Source organism: Macrobrachium rosenbergii, chromosome 44 (assembly GCF_040412425.1).
Source record: "Macrobrachium rosenbergii isolate ZJJX-2024 chromosome 44, ASM4041242v1, whole genome shotgun sequence".
Lineage (NCBI taxonomy): Eukaryota > Metazoa > Arthropoda > Malacostraca > Decapoda > Palaemonidae > Macrobrachium > Macrobrachium rosenbergii.
Genome location: NC_089784.1, coordinates 16,620,504 through 16,645,503, shown reverse-complemented (window position 1 = coordinate 16,645,503; position 25,000 = coordinate 16,620,504). Strand labels below are relative to the sequence as shown.

At 33.5% G+C, this 25,000-nt stretch overlaps 1 long non-coding RNA gene across 1 annotated transcript in view; it reads right to left on the bottom strand.

Annotated features, from left to right (window-relative positions):
- The window catches only part of LOC136829137 (uncharacterized), a 170,016-nt gene that overhangs the window by 141,471 nt on the left and 3,545 nt on the right, over nt 1-25,000 (bottom strand). The window contains exon 2 of the long non-coding RNA XR_010850311.1: nt 8,030-8,145. This is a non-coding gene — a long non-coding RNA (uncharacterized lncRNA). The remainder of the gene's footprint in view (nt 1-8,029; nt 8,146-25,000) is intronic.

Genomic DNA, 25,000 nt, shown 5'->3' with positions numbered 1-25,000 from the left:
GAGTATGCCCATAAAGTCTCTTTAAAATACAAAAAATATATTATAAAAGCAAATGAACAGACAAATATATGGAAATTATTACAAAATGAGTAGATATTGAAGTTTTTTTTGCCTCTTTTAATACACCTCTATATGGGCATCATTAGTTGCACAAAGCACATTAAGACGGTACTCGATTTCTTGCCACGTTTGCTGTAGCATAGCATCATCAATGGTTGCAATGGCATCAGTGATCTTTTGCTTGAGATAAGTAATGTCGCATATCTTTGTTCGATATACAATGTCTTTAGCATAACCCAATAGAAGGAAGTCCAAGGGAGTGATATCTGGTGACCGAGGTGCCCAGGGAATTGGGCCATCCTTCCAATCCACCAGTCTGGAAATGTTTGATTTAGGAACCCATGAACATGCAGTCAATGATTCGACTGTACATGATCCCACACCACACATTCACCTTTGGACTATCTCAGTGAAGTTCCCCAGTCACATGGGGATGTTCTGATCCCCAGATTCTCATATTATGCGTCTTCAGTTTCCCTGAGACATGAAAGGTTGCCTCATCACTAAAACAACCTCGGTTGGGAACGTTTCATCCTCAGAAACGCGTTCCAGCATGTTAACTGCCCACACTTTTCGTCCTGGTTCATCATTTGGCTCGAGTGCCTGTATGAGTTGCACTTTGTAAGCGTGCAATCTCAAGTTCTTGTGTAGGGCTTTGTGCACTGTTGAACGTGGTAGCTATAAGTGTCTGGCTGCAGTACGGATGGTCTTTGTAGGAGAGCGATCAAAGGCTTGTCTCACACGATCGATCTTTTCCTCAGATGTTCTTGGTTGTCCGCTTCTCCTTTTATCCAACACTGTCCCTGTCTCCATAAATTTCTTGTGCCATGCACGGATTGACGGACGTGACTGTGGATCTCTTCCATACTTAGTTCTGTAGCTTGGCTGAGTCTGCGTATCCGATTTTGTTTCAATAAACCATGACGCACAATATGCCTTTTCTTGAGGAGTAGCCATTTTTTATGGGTTCATTTAACAGTACCTATTTTATCAACAGGGTACCTCAAATAAATAAATGCAATGTGATTAAAAACTTTGATAACTGCTGAGTATATAGATCAAATCTGATACAGATATCTCATCAGTGGTTTTGTAATATTATTTAAATTATTAAGAAACTGTATGGACACCCTGTGAATATACATACATACATACATACACACACACATACATATACATACACACACACATATACATACATATATATATATATATATATATATATATATATATATATATATATATATATACACAGTATATATATTTATGTGTGTGTGGGTGTGTGAGTTTGTAAGGAAAGAAAAGAAGCTGTGAATGTAACTAGATTAAGGACTGAAATGAAAGAACCTATTTAGGCTAGAAATTTGTACTGGCCAGTAAACATGAGATCAACTGGGCCACAAGGGGACAAGAGGTCTCATCACAATATGATTTGTACATTCGATGTTAGAATATCTGATATCCCAAAGTTATACCAAAAGTGGGGTCGAGAACAGCTTTATCCTTGCTAGGCAAGATTTTAAAAAACAAACGAGAGTTTTCAATAATTTGGTTTTTGAGTTTTCACGAGAAAGCGATGTAGAAAACCAGAAATATAATTTACTAGTGTTCATTGAAGGGATCACATAACATTTTGTTCGAAAATAAAAAATTTTTTGTCTGGATTGGCCACTCTCTTCATTGATTTTCCAATTCAGTTTTATAAATTTTCACAAGCTGGTGCTAAGATAATTCCCGATCATTCTCGCACTGCTTTGTTCAGCAGATATGGGTGCAGACTTGCACCCTTACATGTACAATCTACTTGAAAATCAATTCTAGAGTGACATACATAACCCCTTTTGTTATTTTCACAATATAACCATCCAAAACCGGCCACGGAATACGATATCGACCTCTACCTCCATACACAATTCTTCATACAGAATGGCCAAACCAAATAAAGGCACGCTAATTTTACCATAACTCAAACAAACTAATTTGTGATAAGGGCATATGATGGAAGTGATGGACATATATTCTACGTTTTTATTTTTTTTTCAATAATGAATTCTCCGGGTGAAATGAAGGCCCTTCCTCTCCACATATCTCGCTTGCAAGAGCTCCAATACCCTAAGCTGCTATGGGGGAAGCAATTTGAGTGCATTTATACTTGAATTGTTTTCAGTCTTGGCAAGTTGACCTGCAGTTTCTCTTACAGGTATGGGATTTCAGTCCAAGAAAAATTTAATATAGTATACGGAAGAATGTTAGTTATCTGTCTCAATGTTCGCAATGTCTGCTATTATAAGTATAAAGATGGCTTGATTAGAAAGTGCAAATCGTGTGAAGGTGGGAAAAACTGCCAGTATCGTCAGTGTTTTCGTTATTTTTTCACTTTAAATTTCGTCTTCTATTTAAAAGAATTCTAAAGAATTCTCAAAGTTTGACATAATGAGGACATAACATATATAACAAGTATTACAAATATGCAAATACTAATATAAAGTATTGTGTACATATGGAACTTAGTCTTCAGTGGTTACTAAATAGTTTTATGTTATAACCAAGACTATTTTAGACAATTGCAAATTCAAATCAAGGCCCTTGAATGCCAAAAAAATACGCTTGCTTTGTTAGAGAATGCATGTGTATGCACTGGAGATATCAAAAATGACTAAATATTAAAAAAATAGAAAAAATCCATATATGCAGATCTTTTTAAAGCATGGTGGACATCCATGTTATTTAACATCTGATTTCATGACACAGAAAAAACTAAATTTCTGGACACAAAATATGTATACGATGTTGTTATTTTCATATTTTATCTTGGCAGTGTTTTATGATCAAATCCGATTTCGTGACTTCCAGCAAACATTAATTACTGAATAATGAATGTGATTTGAGAGAGAGAGAGAGAGAGAGAGAGAGAGAGAGAGAGAGAGAGAGAGAGAGAGAGAGAGAGAGAGAGAGAATACGAAAAATGGTTTAGTATTATCGTTTATTTTTTTAGAAATGCAGACTATACATCACTGCCTTTTGTATGTGATTATGAGGGATTGCTGTTAATGTCCTATTTTAGCCTTCATTCATTTATTATTCACCCATACATTATTTCTTATTCAAATATTAATTTGATTAAATCACGTCTTATTAACAATTCCTATTATACGTTGTAACTTTTTTATATATCAGTTATTTTCACCTACAGTACTCGATTTCACTCCACAATACGTCGGATTTATCCTTCGAAATATGAGGTATTGTTGTCATCACATCATTTGTTCCAAAGCATTACATTAAAAACGTCCAAAATACTCCGTATCAGAGCTATTACTAACGATTTTTCAAGTCAGGCCTCAAAACGCTTGTTTAATATTTACTTTTGGCATCACTTGCGATCTCTCTTTGAGTGTGTGCTTGTGCGTTTGGGGGGTGGGGGAGGGAATTATCTTGAACAATTATCTTGTCTCATCATGCAAGGAAGGCTTCACAATTACGCATGTTACGCCATTTCATTTTTTTTAAATTGTGGACGTATTCATCCTATTTCGAGTTGATGTTCAATTCTTAAGGCAAACTAAGTAAAAAAAAAAAATTAAACATAATATGAAAAGAACCATCATTGTCTAACATTTCACTATCCAAAGTTTACTGGATGAAGCAATAAAAAAAGAGATTTTCTTCGAAGAATTCTAAAATCTTTCCACAAAGTTTAAACTTAAAATTCTGACGGGAAACTAGTTGAGAGGTCGAATATTCTCGGTTTCTGAGCTCAGAAATTTGAGAACTTAGATTATTAATTAAATTTACAAAGTTTCATTAAGATGCAGCGAACAACGTTGCGAGGAGAAACCCTTTATCATTTAATAATAATAATAATAATAATAATAATAATAATAATAATATAATAATAATAATAATAATAATAATTGCTTTTATTACTATTATTATTGTTATTATTATTATTATTATTATTATTATTATTACAGGTAAAAAAGTAAACTTGAAGAAATATTTATCAGAAAGCTTTTTTTTCTTCTATAAGGCATGTATGTATGTATGTATATTATTATTATTATTATTATTATTATTATTATTATTATTATTATTATTATTATTATTATTCAGAAGATGAACCCTATTCATATGGAACACGTCCGCACGGGCCACTGACTTGAAATTCAAGCTTCCAAAGAATATGGCGTTCATTAGGAAGAAGTAAGAGGAGGTAAAGGGAAAAAGCAGGAATTCAGATGAAAGTTGCAGATACTGTAGAAGAGAGAAAGCGGAGAAAGGATGCATCAAGGTCTGCAAAGAAGAGATACAAGGGCATGAAGGCCGAAAGGAAGGGTGGATACAGGAAGGCACGACAAGAATCGATGTCTAAGGTCAGACTGGAAGATGACGAGATTGTAACTGAAGTGGGACCAGAAAGTGGAAATTAGAGGATTTCCTCAGAGAAAAAAGAAGATAAAGAAAAACGAGATAGACGTTCAAAGGAGAAATGAGGAAAAATCTTTAGAGAGAATCAATAAGTCTGCTATCAAATGCAACAAGGAATAAAAACCACAAGCTTTTAGAGGGCATCAAAAGAAGAAGGAGAAGAAGAAGAAGAAGAAGAAGAAGAAGAAGGAAGAGAGAGAGAGAGAGAGAGAGAGAGAGAGAGAGAGAGTGTCCTCCTCAACCACTTCCTAATCGTCATTATAGAGCTCATTGAGCTCACACATTTCCGAAACCCATCCACACTTTGACTTCAAACCTTTTTTTTTTTTTTTTGTGCAACTTGAGATTAGTGGTTTAAATTCAGGTTTATGTCCATCCACTTACAGGTCAGAAATTTCTCTGGGTACAGAATTAACCTACAATAACAACAGGCAATTGGGGCTAAGTGGTGCCTCTGATAGACAGAAGAGCGACCAGGTAAGATGTGATGAGGTTTTGAGGTTTCACGAACCCCGAGGACCGACGGTTCAAAAGTCACAAAGTCTCGAGATTAATAATTCTGTCTTAATTTATATGAGATTCCTAAATTCTTAAATTCTGGAAATAATGCAAATTAACGTTCCAAGAGGACTTTACGGTATGTTAATTTACCCAGTTAAAGTAGTCTTGCTCAAGAAAGGATGAGAGCGCCTTTCAGAACCAGAGGAAAAAGGGGGAAGAGAGAGAGAGAGAGAGAGAGAGAGAGAAGAAGAACTATTCTACTTAGGAGAATAGTGGAGAATGGCTTCCAAGAAGAAGAAGAAGAAGAAGAATATGAGAGAGAGAGAGAGAAGAATGACTATTCTACTTATGAGAATAGTGGAGAATGGCTTCCAAGAGGAAGAAGAAGAAGAGAGAGAGAAGAATGACTATTTTACTTACGAGAATAAAGGTGAATGGCTTCCAAGAAGAAGAAGAAGAAGAAGAAGAAAGAAGAGAGAAGAGAGAGAGAGAGAGAGAGAGAGAGAGAGATAGAGAGAGAATGACTATTTTATATATTGGAAATAATCAAAGCCTATTTATTTAGAAATCTTAGTATTCCCCCATCCCCACGAACCTCCACCTCCGAATTTCACTTTAGAGAAATTGAACCAAATAAAAAAAATAAAATGAAAATACATCTACAAACACTGTAATCCCTTGGGCAACGACTAATCGAACATAAGAAAGCCAAGCAGCAAAATGTATTAAAATATCTAAATATAGGAATGTCAGTATATTTACATATTTCAAGTGAAGATGTCAATCAAATGCGAGATTTCTACTGCATCCTCAGCAAGCAAGCACTGAACAATATATTCTTTGCCTTTCACTAATCAAGCTCCGACGAACATTTTTTTGGTGATATAAAACTCAACGTTGGAGCGACAGCTACAAAAATGTTTTAAAATAATAAAAAAAAAATGTCAACTTGGATAAAGGTGAAGTCAAGTTTTCAGTCCTTGTACATAGACTTAATACTGTATATCTGAACAGATGAACGTATAAGGAAATAATATATACTGTGTATATATAATAATATATACTGTATATATATATATATATATATATATATATATATATATATACATACATACATACATACATACACACCATATTTATATATATTTATGTATATTTTATATATAGTATATATATATATATATATATATATATATATATATATATATATATATATATATATATATATATATACATATATATATCAATTTATCACATAAACAATTGTTCTGTATTATTGAATTAAAAGGACTCATTCAAACTGGATGGTATCTAATGGAGTTTTTATTCACAGTTGTTACAAGCTTTCTTGGACAAACAGTCCACATTATCAAGATCCGTACGGATACTTGATAAATGGACTGTTTGTCCAAGAAAGCTTGTAACTTTTTGAATAAAAACTCCATTAGATACCATCCAGTTTGAATGAGGAGTCCTATTAGTATATATATATATATATATATATATATATATATGATACTGTATATAAAAATCTAATTAAAAACGAGTGAGAAAGAAAGAGTTACTGTAACAGATCTCTTATACTTTAAAGCAAGAACTGAATGAATATTCAAAGTGAAAAGATAGGAAACAGGGTAACTGAAAAGATGAATGATGAAAAATATCGGGAATTCCTCTCAACGATTGTGTGAATAGAAAGCAAGTAAATGCTTAGATCACGTATAACAGGGGGTAAAGGATGTGTATATATATACATATGACTTTATCACATCACCGTGATTCATAAACAATCAGTAAGCTACAAACGTCCTTTAATATCCAAATCGCTCTACCTCGGAAATAATATATTTTCATATATGGTACCGAAGGGGAATTTTTTAGTTGATAATAAGTTCGTCGTCCTGTGGGCTCGAACCAGCGAAGGACTAGAACTCAGGACTACAGGGACGCATTTAACCCGCACGGCCAGCAAGTGAGGTATAAGTGGATATCGTACATATATACATACATTTATATACATACATACATATATATATATATACAGTATATATACATACATATATATATATATACATATATATATATATATATATATATATATATATATATATATATATATATATATATATATATATATATATATATATATATATATACTTCCTTTACACCCGATCGTTTTTTTTAGGCTGATAGGTCCAGTTAATTTTGCTCGTGCTATTTAGAAGCTCAATGGAAGAAGCTTCGAACTGCTCACTCTACACCTTGCGGGATATAGATGGCTAATCTCCGTTTCTCTTGGCAATATTTTTCTTTAATCAAAGCTTTTATCAGTTCCAATCAACTTTATTCCTAGACACTGGATCTCAATTTAGATCTTGGGAAACCTAAATTCATTGCTAATTTCTAATACTGGCAGAAACAGTATTAATTATATTTTTCGATTAACCATTAGTTTATAGAACCAAAAATATTAATTGAATCCCTTTCGGTGAAAAAAATAAAGTTACTGTAATACTTTGGCAATGTAGTAATATATTGCATAACTTGAATAGTGCAATATTTATTTTGTCGAAAAATGTAAAAAAAAGGGTTAACGATGTAAAATGCTATCAATTACACGTCAAGTATCTCCTCCAGAATTTTTAGTAATATGAGAAAAATTCTGTGTAAATAATTTTAATATATTTAATTTTAAAATTAGCTCCTGTTATCGTGCACGCGATACAATTCATATGTTCTTTAGATATTTTTATTTTGATATAGTAGTACATCTACAAATGGTGAATGCATTGAGACTAACCAAGTTATTAAGTAGCATAAAATATTTCTTATTCATATTGTTCGAACATGTAGTCAGATTTCTCAAATGAGAATTGCAAAAATGTTGGATTACTGGTTCAAATCCATAAAAAAAAAATGGGAAAAAGTCGCACATAAACGTAAATCATTGTTTTCAGAAAAATGTCCAGTAATCACAAGTAATACATGTTAAATGCATGCCAGTCAAACAGTCTACTATACTACTATACCGAATACTTACTACAGTATAAGCCGTGCTTTCAGGAACTCGCCCCGGCGTATTTTCAGCAATATCAGAAAACTTCATCGAAAACTGGAGCAGAAGAGATTGCGCTTTTCAGGGACAGAATTCGAGCACTGAAAAGGAAAGAGGAAGATGAACGAAGACCCAGATATCACGGAAAGGGAAGGCACGAAAAGAGCTATTTCATTCCGCAAAAATTTGTATTTCGGATACCATGTATAAAATGGATGTACTGAATGTCCTATCTTGTCAGGATATTTTTCACAAGCTGGCAGCTTTGGTAATGATGTTTATGACACTCATTTGGGATAAAATTGCTCTGTACTGATTCACATTTTGCATCGCACAAAAAATGTTGCATCATCTAACATTTGCAACAAAGGAAGTTTTGAGAAAGGCACGTAGTTGTGTTCCATAAGAAAAAGCGTTTTTGAAAATTATAACAAGACTTAATCTTCAATCTAATAGAATTAAGGGAGAGTTATGAAATATAATGCAGAATCTTCAGTTAACGTGATCACAGAAAGCCTACCATGCCTAATATAAAATCCAGTTTTTCCTTTCTTCCCAAGGATTTTTTATTTAACTCCGTCACACCAAGAATTTTTGCGTTGTTAACTTTTGCGCAGCCTTCTCACAAGCATAGTGGCTATTGTTTATGTATTGAAACAAGGGCGTAGTTCCAACTATCCTTGTTTTTAGAAAACATTTTCTTATTGTGGACAAAGCTCTACATCAACTTGCACAGCAAAAGCAAAGCTTGTAGTAAAGAATTAATGAAGCTGACTATTCATTTTTCCTGACATAACACAGGTAGACCCCAATATTTATTTTAACCGATAAACTGAAAACCAACCAAAATATTTTCCTAATAATTTTTTTTTTTTTTTTTTGTGAATTATTGTATTTCCATGTGGTTTATTTTGTAGGAAAAAAATTTCATTATAAGATATTTCACTGAAAATCGCTGCACATAAAATAAAAGAAGAAAAAAATTCAGATTGATAGTTAATCCTTCCCTGTACATTCATAGATAGTCTACAAAACTTTTATCTTTTACTCTCGTTTTTATTCCATTTTTTCTTTCTCTATTTTTTCTCTCCTTGGTATTCTGTTATATAATGTCTGTTTCTTTTCACATTTTACTTTTGGTAGGCACTTTTATTTTCATTTCCCTTACCTAGTTTCGAATTTAGTTGTTTTTATTCATTTTGTCAATTTTTTTTTCTTTTAACTTGTCATTACTTTTTGTACTGACGTGTTCTGTGAGCAAATTTGTACTGAACAAGTAGACTAGAATAATAATAATAATAATAATAATAATAATAATGACATTAATAATACGATGGATTTATACAAGTGGTACTGAGGACCTGTGACACTGCGGATTGCCAAAGACAATAAATGGTGTGGCCCTTTGGGGGAAAGAAAATTTGTACTTCATAGTTGAGACTTTTCCACCTTAAGAAAAGAAAAACTTTTTTGTTGTTTACAATGTCTATTGCTTGCTTAATATCTAATATATATTTAAATAAAATCTTCAGGAGCTTAAGTTAAGTATGAGGTTTTTATTGGCGAGTTTTCAGGGATGAGTTTGAGGTTATTGCGGCTCTCAATAAAATGTTTCCGTTAACCGACTAATATCGACCTAGGCAGTTCTTAAGAAACTAAAATCATATTTTAGTCAAGTATATATTCTAAACTAAATTTTTTACCAAATATTCGTTGATGAAAACTTCAGTTTTTTCCAGATTAATACTAACAACTTTTAATTAAGGTGTATACATATTTCCGACTCTAGACTGCTTAGATTCTACAATTTAGTATTGTAGGTAAATTTCATTTCGTTATGAGATAAAGGTTTCAGATGGAAAGACAGGTTAATTTTATATTTAACCTTTTTAACTAGAAATTCGATGAGCACTATAAGTGATATAATGTTTCTATCTATTAACACTGTTAATTTGATATGAAACAATTATTTAAGACATTTTTTGAGGCGATAATTCTACTGAATGTGACATACTGAAAATGACCAACAAACACAGAATAACGAACTGAATAGGCAACATGGTAAATCTTTCGTATCTTTACTTTATGCAAATTCTCCTTTTGTAGACATTCATTGATCACTCTACGATATTACAATAGGTATACAAACAAGTAAATGTTCATGTTTCGTTCTATCGAGCTTAGGGATTAAGTATCATTTTTTCTCGGACTGTGCATCATTTCTGTTTCAATAAGGCATTATTAACTTCCTACGCAACGTCTCCATTTCAAACAAAACACGATGCATTCTAGTCTCGAGTTCATGCTAAACAATTTAATTACGCACCTAAATAGAACGAATGTATACCTCTTCGTGTATTAATAAAGGTAAGCTTCTCTCTAACAGAAATGGAATTTAGTCTCCTTTGACCCTCTCTGTTGGAAGCTACATTGGCCAATCCTTCCCCTGCCTCCTCTTTCCCTGATCATCGAATCTCCCCTTCGCCTGCAAAGCCATTAACTTAACATTATTACCTCCCTTTTCCCGTTGCGCTCTTCACAATTGCTTAAACTGAGAGATAAGTAAGCTAATGCCGAAACTTTCAGTAATTAATTGCATGGAACGGTGAGGCTAACGACTGAATGCGAGTTCTATAGCCTCTACCATTCGGCTGTTAAGCAATCGATCCAGTTCAGTAATTCCACTCTGCAATGTATGAAAACTTCAATGGTATTCAGTGATTTCAGAACCTTTTTTTAGATGTACGAATTGATCAGGTTCACGAAAATCTTCCTTTTTTTTTTCCTCATATAATTTTCCCCCGTTTAGGAGCGGTTGTCAGGTTTTCCCTCCTAATTGAAAGCAAGACTGTTCGAGGGTATTATGTGCCGGGAAAGTCTGATATTTCTTGGTATTCTCCAATTCAGGTGCTCACGAGACCAAAAATTGTTCACAGTCGTTAGCGAAATATCCCATAGATTTATATACAGCAAAACACATGTAACACGGTCAGTATCAACTCTCATTTCTTTCCAGAGTTGCGATGAACACGGCACTCCCACGGATTTCCCAATACAAAAAGACGTTATTGACTCTCGTCATAGTGAGTACACTCGCACTGTCAGTTATTCTTAAGCCTTAGTAAATTCTGCATTAATATGTTTAATTTGGCTTGATATTTGAAAGAAGTTCAAACTATTGAACATAAATAAAAGGAATATTTAAAGAAAAAAAACGATGAAAGCCCCTCCTTGTATGCCGGAAGTAACCTAAACTTCACACTAACTCTCCTGCCATATGTTATTTGTATTATTCCAGAAGAATATGCGTCTTATTCGTTATTGAAAACTGAATTACACAGACGACCCCTAACAAAACCTCCAACTGTCAACACGGGATGGTGTAGCCTTTGTATAGCTTGTATCATCAATTTAGTAAGCGGTGATTATAAAGACTGACTGAAAGTTTGGGTCAAAACCTCAAGGGGGGGGGGGATTACTTGACAAATCCAAATTACATGTGCTTTTTTCACAAAAAAAAAAATTTGATGCGAGTTGCAATGCTGGGTATGTCAGCTATTACCATACGTATGTTGTTACACACAGGAAGCGCTAAATAGAATAACATTCTTGTAAGAGTCCGGGCTCACGAAAACTGTATAAAAATTAATTTGCTTCTACGATTCTTATGAAAGACAAACAGCCAGACAGACATACTATGTAAGTGGGATTACCTCCACATCCCTCATTAATCACGTCATAAAACGCATGTTAGCAATATGATCAGATGAGTTAATACTTAATATTACGTTGAAAATGCAAATATCGAAATAGAATTCCGTGATTTCGGAATGTCGCGTCTAAATAAAGAATTCACCAAAGGCAAGACAGGCAACTTTAAAACCATCGTTATAATCTCGAAAGCGCCTCATGACGCCCTATTGCGTGCATTATCTCCTCCAGAGATGACATCAAAGACTACAACAGCAATTGGCAACTGACATCGAAATCCGGTTCGCTTTTGTCTCCTCTTCCCGGAAATGGTTGTGAGAGAATCTGATACTGGGTTGATTTCCCGCAAAATATTTTCGTCTGGAAGCTTGATCGACCGTTGTTTGCCTTTTGACTTGCTTCCATGCACTTATATATATATATATATATATATATATATATATATATATATATATATATATATATAAATATATATATATATATATATATATATATATATATATATATATATATATACATATATATATATATATACATATATATATATATATATATATATATATATATATATATATATATAATCATGAAGCTACAAATGTCATACAATATCAATTCACGCTACCTCAGGAATATCTCCGATGGAGAATTGTCGCCGAAGGAGAATTTATATAAGTGATAAATGAATTGGTATCGTCGATACCAATTCATTTATCACTTATATAAATCCCCTTCGGCGACAATTCTCCATCGCAGATATTCCTGAGGTAGCGCACATTTGTAGCTTCATGATTGTATATAAATCACGGTGTGATATATATATATATATATATATATATATATATATATATATATATATATATATATATATATATATATATATATATTCATATATATAATACATATATATGATACATAACATGGACTACAAACACACACACACACACACATACCACACACAACACACACACACACACACACACATATATATATATATATATATATATATATATATATATATATATATATATATATATATATATATATATATATATATATATTGCCACTTTTCCAAGTGTTTAAGGAAATGCTACCTTTGTTTTTACAATAAATTAGCTGAATGTTACAAACCTTTATAAGAATTATAAGAAGTAATGACAGAAGTTTTGCGTATATTTTCACACAACACTCTCAGGGAAGCGAATGCGCTAGAAGCGAGAAAAGTGGAGATTTATGTTCCATGATTAATTACCGAGTCGTATTTTCATCTCAAAATTCTTTCCTATCTAGCATTCTTCTCGACAAATGCTGAAACCTTTATGAATTCGCAGCCGAAAGGAATTTCGCTTATTAGGTCAGTGTTGGATTTCATATTAAACCCCTATGCTAGTCTTAAATTACTTAAACCCTTTGAAATAACACTTGATTTACTTAAGATATACTTCTGCTCGGAAGGCGATATGTCACAATGGTGTAAAAAATAAGAGCAATTTGAAAGGATGTTTGTCTCTGAAACTCGGATTTCGAAGTTGAAGTTTTATATAAATGACATTTGGTAACATAAGACTGAGATTATTTCTTGTCAAAAATAGGTCGTTTCAGCGAAAGGCATGCTATATTTTTATAATGTTCGAGATTTTCTTACAAGGCTATAAAATCATTCCAGAACACTCTCACTGAATTAGATATTAATTGTGCTCGTACACAAAGGTTAAAAATTCTGTTAAATTAATCCAGTCAGTCATTAACATTTTCAAGCATGAGGAAATGTAATATTGATAGGAGTTCTTGTTTTACAAAATAAAGTTACAAGTTCTTTTTTTTATTATTTCAGGGGAATGAGACCAACTAGTACAGGCTCTTGTTTTCTTAACAAGTATCTAAGGGGTTTGATATTCTGCTTCCAATATCCCGAAGGATAATGGCAGAAAAAGTTTTCTGAGAAATATAGATTATCACTATTCTATAAGATATGAATATCCGTACACTGAGTATTTTCCTCCCACTCCTCCTCCTCCTCCTCCTCCTTCCTCCTCCTTCCTCCTCCTCCTCCTCGCATGAGGATACAAAAATTTCTGAAGCAAAAGAGACGCATCACCAATAGTGCCCTCTTTTATTTCCGCTATGGAGTAACTATATTCCTCCGTTTAAAACAGCGTAATGAAGGTCTCGTGAATTTGCTTGTAGTTAATTTTCGTTTCCATTTGTTGTGGTGTAAATTACAATGATAGTTTTAATTTAACGTTTATTTTTTCGATAATTTAGGATCTTAATTCATATTTCTACCACTTTCCAACTACATAATTCGCATATGGGGATTAAAAGAACGCACTGTAAAATCTACCACTTTCCAACTACATAATTCGCATATGGGGATTAAAACAATGCATTGTAAAACAACAAAAATTTTCTTTTAGACTATATAGATACTTTGTCAAAAAATAATGTCAAAAACATTAAGAGAATAATGTTAATGTGAAATTCACCGTAATAATCTTTTAACCCCTTAATAACTAAGGATTTACAGCCCTTCTCCTGCTCACTCAATGCATTAATGTTTGAGGCACAGATTCTTTGCATATATTTATATTTAAGCTTAAGTATTTATGATAAATACCCGGTAGTGATATATTGCTTTCAGCGGTTCCTGCAAACAAAAACGCCCGTATATCTTACCACGCATACATATCTGCCCACGAACACACATACTTACATACATACATACACACGTTATATATGTGTGGATATATATATATATATATATATATATATATATATATATATATATATATATATACATACTGTATGTATGTATATATATACATATATATATATATATATATATATATATATATACATATATATATATATATATATATATATATATATATATATATAATCATTTTCCACAAATTAAGTAAGAAAATATCAGAAGTAAGAACATCTGAGGAAAAGATCGATCGCGTGGGACAAGCCTTTGATGGTTCTCCTACAAAGTCCATCCCGGGTACTGCTGCCAGACGCTTACAGCTACCACGTTCAACAGTGCACAAAGTCCTACACAGGAACTTGCGATTATACGCTTACAAAGTGCAACTCGTATAGGCACTCGAACCAAATGATAAACCAAGACGAAAAGAGTTTGCAGTCGACATCTTGGAGGATGAAACGTTCCTCAACCGAGTTTATTTTAGTGATGAGGCAACCTTTCACGTTTCAGGGAAACTGGACACTCATGATATGAGAATCTGGGAATCAGAACATCCACATGTGACAAGGGAACTTCGCCGAGATAGTCCAATGGTGAATGTGTGGTGTGGGATCATGTGCAATCGAATCACTGGCCCATTTTTCTTCAACGAGACATCAATTACTGCAGATGTTTACTTTGGCCTTCTTACTGAATATGTGGCACTGCAACTAGATGGCCTTCAGCCAACCATCATTTTCCAGCATGTTCATGGGTTCCTAAATCAAACATTTCCAGACTGGTAAATTGGAAGGAATGGCCCAATTCCCTGGCCACCTTGTTCCCCAGATATCACTCCCCTGGACTTCTTTCGATGGGGTTATTTTAAAAATATCACGTGTCGAACAAAGGTACCGGACATCACTGATCTCAAGCAAAAGATCACTGATGACAATGCCACCATTGACGAGGCTATGCTACAACGAACATGGCAAGAAATCGAGTACCGTCTTGATGTGCCTTGTGGAACTGATGATGCCCATATATTTTTTAAATTTAAAAGAGACTCTATGGACACCCTGTATGTATGTATATATATATATATATATATATATATATATATATATATATATATATATATATATATATATATATATATATATATATATATATATATATATATATATATATAAAGCCCTTTCCACAGTTTAACTAAGAAAACATCAGAAGTAAGGTGAGTTGAAATCTGAACTATCACCTCATTTATCCTAATACCTAAGTAATAAACGTCTGTGCTATTGTGTGCTCCACCTTGAAATAAGCAAGAATGAAAGGGAACCCAATAAATTCTATATTTGTTGACGTAAAAATGAGAAATTACTTTTACTGTTCCAAGCGTTTGACAAAAAACGTTATTACAAGGATCAGATTTTTTAACGCAAAGCTAATGAATACATTATTATATTAATTGTTGGTAAAATTCATAGTTAACACTGCTTCTAAAAAGTTGTAATTCGTGACGTTTGAAGTCTGGATGTCTTTTACGTGTAAAAACCTTATATATTTATTTATATTTATTTCCGTACGTGCAATAGCTCACGATACCAAAGTATTGTAGAAGAGTCTTCCTTTGGTATCGAAGACTCTTCTGTAATACTGTCTAAAGAATAAACCTTCAGTGCTTTCCTTGTTTAAAAGATATATCTTCCTTGCCCGCTGCGGTTGTAGAATCTGTTTATACCACGTCTTCGTATTGTCCGAGAAATCGTAAATTCCTGATACGACAGATTATCACGACCTGTCTAAATCTAGAATAATATTAAAAAAAAAAAAAAAAAAAAAAAAGGTATTTGGAATAATGTGAAAAAAGGCGTAAATGACATAATGGTAGTCGAAACATCAGGTTATGAATTCATACAATCAATTGAGCGTCCATTCTGCAATGTTCTGTTTCTCTTTTTGCAACCGCATGGCAATAATACATATTTCAATGATTTATCGTAACTATTGGAGACTTGAATTTCTTTACAGTGTTATAAAAAAAAGATTACAATTGCAACAGGATGTAAAGCCTGAAATTTCTAAAGTTTCTTAAAAATATTAACAAAATACATTCAAAGCATGTTTCGGTATTATTATGCTAACATGTTTTCTTATAACTGCTGAAAAATACCATAAATTGAAAATAAATTTTAATTAAACTTATATAACTCCTTTAAATTTCAATGATTGTCTCATCTCCTTCTACGGAGAAAGCCTAGCCTCTCTCATTTCATGCATGTAAGTGTCAGACTGCATATACAGTGAACCTATCTAACTCCGTGAAATAAATGCGATCATCCAGTGTTATACGCAATCTCAAAATGTTAAGCTCGATAACATAATAATTCTTCATCGTAAGTGCTCAACATAATATGAAAATGGTTTTACGGTTTCGAAGTGGTCGACCTATTTCAAGAGAACTGAAGCTATTATCTATTAATCCTTTGATCTCACCTCCATCACACAACAATTTTGCAAAACTCACTGACGCAGGTATAATGATACTTGTAATCTTGGGTATAGTTAGTTATAATCCGGATCAGCCACAGCTGAATGATGATTCTCGGGTAATCACAGTGAGATTATCAAAAGTGTTTTTTTTTTTTTTTTTTTTTTTTTTTTTAGGTCATGAATAACAAACCAAATGAACGTACACTATATAAGCGAAACACTCAGGGGCAAATCTTTGCCCATTATTTTACAGTAGTAGTGAATAATGCAAAACGATTACTGGAATAGATTTCTCGTCCTCCCTCCTTTCCCTTTCACTGAAGCATTGTCAATACTCCCCGGTGCTTTCAATGGGCATTCGGTCTCGCCCTTCGCTCAACCATTCCAGTTAATCTATATTGTGTGGCTCGGTAAAACTTTCCCTTTGCGTTTTAATTGCCTGGCTGGAACAGTTTCTATGGTTAAAGTTGAAGATATACCACCGTTCTCTTTCGAATGATCTATAAATAGCACATAATTAGGCTCAGCTGTTTGCTTCTGCGTCTATTAGATTACATTAAAAGTTTATATACATTACGCAAACCCACTCCACACGCATATATGAATAACACATACACACAAACACACACAAATATGTGTGAGTGTGTGTGTGTGGTGTGTTTATTCATATACGCGTGTGGACTGGGTTTGCGTAACGCATATGAACTTTGAATGGATTCTAAAAAATCCCGCCAGGTTAGGATTAGCGGATAGGTGTTAGGCCAGTGTCATGGGATTGTCGTGCTCTAATTTTTCGAGCTCTAGTTCCTTCTCCCTCAAGGCTAGCTCTTGCACCCTTCGGGTTTCTTCTTGTTCCTTTCTCTCTTGTTCCAGGGCTAGCTGATGCTGTCGCTCGTTTTCTCTCTCTTGTGCCAAGGCTAGCTCATGCTGTTGCTGCTTTTCTTTCTCCTTTTCTTCACGCTGTCACCGATTCTCTCTGCCTGCATCTCTTTCTCTTCTTGTCTCAGCCTTTCCAGCTGCAATTCATAGTCTTTTTATTCTTCCCTGGCTTCCCTAGCGGCAGTAACCTGGCCTTGGACCCATTGGGACAGCTACTCCCCTTTCATCGCCATACTTTTCCCTACCTCCATAAAGATTCGGTACTCCTCGGCAGGCATGTTGCTGGTGCTTAAAGTAGGGTCTAACCTTCCCCAGAAATGTTCAAAATTTTATGCTAGGGTGGCCATGCAAGCAACTGTGTGGAAAAGGAAATGGCACTCTGAACCGGGCAGTGTATGCAAAATAAACAAATTGTGCCTTATAAAAGTTCACACGGTGGTTAATGTGGGTAACGAGGCACGTATGTGCAGGTTGTTACGAAGAACAGTAAGGCTGTTCTCGAAGAACGGCGTAAAATTAAATGTCATGCACTGGACGACGGCACATACGCTGACTGTGCATAGAAACAGAAAATTCTTGACATGCGCACGGGCAAGCCAGCTAGGAGCAGAGATTTTGTTCCGAAGAACGAGTGGCTTAACTTACACGAGGCATTCAACAAGACTGGCTCACATGCAGAGGTGAGGGTGGTTCACAAGGAACAGTCAGGCTTAACTTGCCCACGGACACAGTGGTAACATGTGGTGCAGAGGTGTTGTTCAATAAGAACAGAGTAAAATAATCAAATGAACATTCAGTGGAACAATCGGCACGAGAATAAGCAGTGTTTAATAACACACAGCACATATTGCCAGTTTTAGGTTAAATAAGTATCTGGCAGTTGTTGGGTTGCAAATTGCACAATAACACTACATATATGGGACGTAAAAAGCCCCAGAACATGGTTGCCTAGTACTTTAAATGGCTTTGCTTACTGGAAGCAGTAATTGGATTCGCTTGCCCTAACCTATGTGGCGTAACGCAATATTTACATTTGTATGGGCGGGCTTGCTTCCCAATAATTTGGATTTAAGGAGACATGGCGTATTATTTAGTAAAGAGACTTTACATTAAGATGAAAAAGTTTCTCTTGAATGGGTACAGTGGAAATGTAACGTGGACTTAATAGGAGACGATTCAGGGTCTCGAGTAAGATTTACTAATACAATAATTGCTGTCGTAGAACTATCACAGAAGGCCCAGGAAAGAAGACTGCAGTGGTATGGCCATGTGATGAGAAGGGATGAGACAGATGTAGGGAGGAGAGTGATGCAGATGGAGGTGCCTAGTTGGAGCGCAGAGGAAGACCAAAGCGAAGGTGGATGGATGTAGTTAGAGAAGATCTGAGAGACAAACAATTGTCAGAGGACAATGTGTCTGACTGAGCCAGGTGGAGGAAAGCTATCAGAAAACATCGACCCCACACAGTGGGAAATGATGCAGAGAAAGAATACGATATATATATACATATATATATATATATATATATATATATATATATATATATATATATATATATATATATATATATAGATATATTTATATATATATATATATATATATATATATATATATATATATATATATATATATAAAGGCTTCCGGCTTCGAAGGAAAATTGAAACAACGAAGTGGTTGCTAGGCCTTTCTGACACAACTGTCCTTTACTAGCAGACTGACGAAAAATATAGAAATAAGTTTACAAGAAATAATTTGTATATTGACAGATGAGCTATAATATATATATATATATAAATATATTATATATATATAGAAATATATATATATATATATATATATATATATATATATATATATATATATATATATATATATATATATATATAAGGCTAGTCGGCAGTTGCCAAACACTGGGAAAAATGATGAAGGAAAAAATTGAAACAACGAAGTGGTTGCTAGAGGCCTTTCGACACAACTGTCCTTTACTAGCAGACTGACGAAAAATATAGAAATAAGTTTACAAGAAAAAGCTTGTATATTGACAGATGACTTACAGATATCCCAAAAGGGTGGGGCTTATAGGGAACAGATGCACATATATCTCTCTCTCTCTCTCTCTCTCTCTCTCTCTCTCTCTCTCTCTCTCTCTCTCTCTCTCTATATATATATATATATATATATATATATATATATATATATATATATATATATATATATATATATATATATATATATATATATATATATATATATATATATATATATATATATATATATATATATATATATATATATATATATATATATATATATATATATATATATATATATATATATATATATATATATATATATATATATATATATATATATATATATATATATATAACACTGTCATCTTTTCAATTAAAGGACCTCCAATAATTCAGAGCAATGTGCTGAGTAAAATAATGAGTTTTTTCAATCCTTCAGGAAAGAACATAAATAAAGTGAGTGTATAAAATCAGTATTCTGACTTCCCTCATACAAGTACAATTTAACGGAAAAAAATCGTCACCATTCTCGCATTTTTATTGTTATGTTTATTTTCTGCCATTTGTACTTTTATACAGAGCCATTTGAATCACATTGAAATTCCACAACAGTATATTTAGTATTCACTGTTGTTTTTATTTATTTTCGAAATGTTTTTTATTCTGTATCCCTCTTTACTATAAGATAAAAACCGTCTTTTAGCATTTTATAGTAGACGAATCTTGCATCCAATAACAGAGAAAAAATGACTGAAATATTTCATAGCTCCCAAACTCCCCTACCTTTCATGGTTCTTGGCTTCAGCTGCCCCTCTTCTTCTTCTTGCATGGATGACCTTCTCTTTGGGCAATAGACCGCATGACACGTGTCCCCTTCGCAGTGGGGAAATGTTCTTTCATTTCCTTCAGGGAATTTCTGTAATTCGGCTCCCTTACTGATACTGTTTTCATTTTTCGTTTTTTTCAGTAAGTTTGGAGATAAGCTTTTCTCTAGATTTGAAATAAAGCATTAGTTTTTCCTTTATCTTTATATTCATATGTTTATTAACTGACTGGTTTCTAATTTTATCTATTTATTTGCCGGAATATTCATGCCCGGCATTTCATTTATTATTCATTTGTCTTAAATTTTAGTAATATATTTGTATTTATCTCATACTGCATAACTGTGTAATGCTGTTAGAAGTGTACCCGCTGAACTGTTTAAATTGTGCAGAACTATCTGCTCTTCTTAGCAGTTCTATTACAGTATCCAATTAATCGATTTAGTTCTCATAAGGGTTGTAAAGTATTACTGATATTCTGTAAAATGACACCGGTGAATTTCACCTGCCTTTTACTTGTGAAGAGATGACGTTCAACTATCTATGTATCAGTGTTCCAAGATTCGAAGTCTTTTACTAAGAAATAAGATATTAATGGAGATATAATGAGAGGTGATAGCATTACTTATTTGTCGTTACCCTAATAAAAATGCAATAATTTGGCTCTACTATCTACATGTACTTGAGTGTTTTTTTCATTCTCTTTAACCAACATCGATAAGGATTTTGTTATTTGCTGCCACTTTTGTATTTCTTTCTCTTTAAACATTTTGAAAACCATTGCGCGTGGTTCTTGACTGGAGAGTTAGAAAATATAAGTAAAGAAAACAATAGCTGATATTATCAAATTATAGTCCCATTCTTAAAAGGCCTTTTAGGAGTAGCGATATTAAGTGCAGATGTACTTTAAAGAAGCAACTTTATTATTGTATGCTGCAACTCCCATTGCCATCTTAAAACAATGAAAAATTCTTCACTTTTGCTAAGTTGAAGAACCTTGCAATTGTATTTGACATGGGAGGCAGCGCTTCCTGACAAGGAAGAATAAAGACGACGTACCTTGATTTTATGAATTCAAATTAGATTCAAGAACCATAGTTTAGAGTTACATAAATAAGAACGAAGACAAGTGTGACAAAATACTGAAACAATGAAAGAACACCGAATAAAAGAGCTTTTGGAAAGGGGACAACAAAGTTTCAAAATTGCAATGAAATGTAGTCTGATGTTACTGATGGCTACGTATAACATAAAGAGATGTGAAATATGCGCTCTGAGATATCAAAACTATTCCTCCAGCAAGAATCTCGCATATTTACTGAGGAAAATAATCTGAACTTAAAGTGCGCTAGTTCAACGTATTGCACAGTAAGGCTGATATGGCGGGAAACTTACTCAAACTGAAACGGAGTAAACAACTTCACGTCTCTCTCTCTCTCTCTCTCTCTCTCTCTCTCTCTCTCTCTCTCTCTCTCTCTCTCCCTGTCATGCACATATAGTGTAACACATGTAACTCTATGATGTTGTGTATTTTGCGTTTACAGAATTCTAGAAACCTCACAAGAAATATTGAGAGTTACTTTCAGATAACCACAGTAACGTATATTTCCACTGATATATGCGTTTTCATTAATCAAAATTTAAAAAAACAAAAGGTGCCTGAATGTGTTTGATTTGACAACATTTTGGTCTTTTAAATATCAAGGAGTCACCAGAATACTTGAAGATACGATGAATGTCTAACTGACCACATCTTGAAAAAACATATTCACTAATATTCTGAATTCTGCATTTATGAGTGACACCAAAATCCTAGGAAAATAAGAATGCCTGTCAGACTAATAAGGAATTCTAAAATACTTCGACGTTCTTCAATAAGAATATATTCTAATATATTCTAGGTTTGCATAAAATAAATGAAATATTGTTCATGAAAAGTAAATCAGCTGTGATTGACATTCTCGAAAGAAATCAGAAAAGTAAGATGATGTTTATTCGCCAAATAATTCGTCAGCAAGATTTTCTGCATTATAAAACATCTTTTGACGTAATGCAAAACGTTTCGTTTTTATACTCAATTCGATTTCAAAATGTAATGGACATATTCTCCAAATATATATCTCTATGGCGACTGAAGGAATATGACATTTCTCTATAAACTGATCTCTTCTGCTATCATTCTATAGTTAATTGTTTTTCATCAGAAAGTTTCAATATAATTTATCACATTATGCATCTATACTGTCGAAAGAATGCGCTAACATAAGCACTTCCATCTGGTCACTGAGAAAGCACCTATATCCTTCGAAAATAATGTCTATATATAATGTCACTGCAACGATGTCAAAACAGGAATATCAAATGCTGATCGTGATATAAAATTAAGAACGGACCTTGGTCGAAAGGAGCATAGCCTCCGGGAAGAACTTGTCGTAAACGTATCATCATCAAAAGGCTGCAACTTATTTGAACATATTCATACAAAACCTTCCACACTATACTGTGTTGCAATTATGCTTCATCACACTAAGTTCATCACTGCTAATTTACATGCATATCTATGTGAAATTTCATCTTAATTTCTAAGAAAATATATTCTTAGGCAAAAATCATATAATATTTATTCGTACTGATTTGAAGATAAGGATAAATAATTACTAATTGATCCTCCGATAACAACGATATTTCTAATATTTTCTACATAATTTCAAACAGTAGTTATGAAGTGTATGTAATTTATAGAAAGTAGACACTTCTGAATATACACAAACTTAGCACAGATTGTAAGCTTGATATTGACGTCAAGAGCAACCAGATATAAAAATATGAAGTAGCTGTTGAGAATATATATTACATAATGCACACCCTCAACGGGATGAATGCCAACTAATAGCAGCTATGAAACTACTTTACATATAAGAAAGAAATATATTTCCGCTTTAATAAATATTTATTAAGACTGAGTCAGATACCTGTGTTATGAGAGCAATCAAGTTCTAGAATTAAGAAAGGGCGATCAAATTGACAGGAGTGGTTGATTCATTCTCTTTTTTTCATAAATAACTCCTATTTTTTCAGGATACTCGTAGTAATTTGATTCCCTCTCTTTTTTCATAAATAACTCCTATTTTTTCAGGATACTCGTAGTAATTAAGTCTGAAATGTTGAGTTCAGCTGAAAGACTTTTAAATCACTAACGAGAAAATCCCTGCTGAAGTGACTGAAGAATTTTTGCAAAAAGATATGGATTAATAAAAGTCTGAAAATCGAAACAGGGCCGAAATAAGTTATTTTCCAATCTCTGCTGATGAACCTTTTGTGTTGTTCTTTACACAGGAAAAATTGTAATCGTTCTCCACGCTGCCATGCATAAGCCCCTCTTACCTCTTCCCCCCCTGTACCGATTTTTTCTTCCTACCTATTTTATTCCTAATCGTGTTTTTGTAACTATCTAGACTGTCAAGAGCAATACTATGGTGAAAGCGGAAAATCCTGCAAAGAACGAAGAAAACAACCCGTACAAAACTTTAGACTAATCAGTCGTCGGCGGTAGCCAAGCACTTCTGGGAAAAAGATCACAGAACAGACTGGGGCAATATGAACTTTCTATACAAAAACACAAAACGGCCGGACTAATTGTAGAAAACGCCATCTTAACATGTGCAAATAATGTAATGGCAGGCAATACTGGAAGCGGATCGGAGGACAGCCTGTTCAGAAAAATCACATACAAAACAACTGAAAAGAGTTCACGTAAAACCACGAGACACTTCATGGACAACGCACACCTGGAAGAAGCCGCAGGCAGAGAAAGGCCAAGGTCACAAGGTTGGGGCTACGCGTACGATGGTGGGGCTACGAATGCGATGGAGGATCATCAAAAGATTCAAGAAAGCCAGCACACCAAATCAGAAAAACAAGGATTTGAATTCCCTCCCCCCCTACGCATATAAATACAGCTGGACAGCGTGTCCGCTCATTCTACAGATACCAGACGATGAGGACCGTCAGCCCTAGAAAGCTTACAACTTTTCTTGAATAAATATCTCTGCTAGGTACCATCCACTTTAAATGAGGGCCTGTTATTAATTGTATTAAATGAACAATTGTGTAAGTAATAAAGTTCAGAACAATTATATATATATAGTAATAAAGTTCATATATATATGTATGTATATATATATATATATATATATATATATATATATATATATATATATATATATATATATATATATAGCGTGTGTGTGTGTTGGTAGGTGTTTAGGAATATGAGTCTTTTCCTTTACCAAAAGAAAAAAAAAATTACGAAACGGTCATAACTTAGTAA